The 898-nt window shown below is 64.0% G+C and overlaps 1 protein-coding gene across 1 annotated transcript in view; it reads left to right on the top strand.

Annotated features, from left to right (window-relative positions):
• The window catches only part of SIK3 (SIK family kinase 3), a gene marked incomplete at its 3' end in the record, with an annotated part of 29,410 nt that overhangs the window by 21,402 nt on the left and 7,110 nt on the right, over positions 1–898 (top strand). The window lies entirely within an intron of this gene.

Genomic DNA, 898 nt, shown 5'->3' with positions numbered 1-898 from the left:
GCCGCGTCGCTGCTGGCTCACAGGAGCAGCGGCAGTCGAGTTCATCAGCGGGCGTTCGTCCCGCCTGCCCTCGAGCGGGTGAAGGGCTGGCCCCGCGCTCGTCACAAGCCAGGGATCCCGGGTAGGTGCTGCAGTTGTTATCTCTTCTGGCCCCGTGCCCCGCTGCTCTGGGCACCGCTGCAGGCAGTGAGCAGCACTCGGGGCAGCGGCTGTCAGAGCTGTTGGCCCCTGTCACCTCCTGGCCGGAGCAGAGGCTCTGGTTCTGCCCTGCGCTCCCAGTCTGCGGAGGGTTTGGGAATCGGCTGCAGTCTCTCAGTTGCCGTGCAGAGGGTGCTGTGGTTTAAGCTGCAGCCCCCAGGCTGTGGTGCAAGAGGCAAACCCAGCCTTAGTGCTGCTGGCTCTGGCTCCAGAGGAAAGCACTCTCTCGCTGCTTGGTTTCCCTCGCTGGCTTTGCCCTGCACATCCATCGCTGGGTGATTTCACCTCCCCGGAGTGGAGCGAGGACTAGATGGCGCACTGGGACCAGCCTGTCCTCAGCCCAGTGCCCTTCCTCCTGCTCCTGGCACCTCTACCCACCCCTAATCTGTGGTGGGATGGCCCTCGCTCGCTGGCGAGGCCCGGGACATCCCAGGGTAGGTCTGAAGTGCAAAGGCCGTCCTGCAGGGGTGCAGCGAGCAGCAGCTCTGCTCTGCTCCCGTTCTCTGGCCAGCTCTTGCTAGGGTTATCTGTGGCTTGTCTCTTGGCTCCCTGCACGCAGCAGACTTCCCTGTGGCTCAGCGGGGCCTTGGGAGAGGGAGGCAGAGCTGCTGCAGTGGAGTTAATCCACGTGGAGGGCAGGGAGCCACTTGGATATTCCCAAAGGGATGTATCAGCACTCCCCTTGTGCTGACCCGTAGCT

This window comes from Mesitornis unicolor, unplaced genomic scaffold, assembly GCF_000695765.1.
Source record: "Mesitornis unicolor isolate BGI_N332 unplaced genomic scaffold, ASM69576v1 scaffold8181, whole genome shotgun sequence".
Lineage (NCBI taxonomy): Eukaryota > Metazoa > Chordata > Aves > Mesitornithiformes > Mesitornithidae > Mesitornis > Mesitornis unicolor.
The sequence above is the reverse complement of the archived record's forward strand: the minus strand, read 5'-3'. Positions and strand labels throughout refer to the sequence as shown.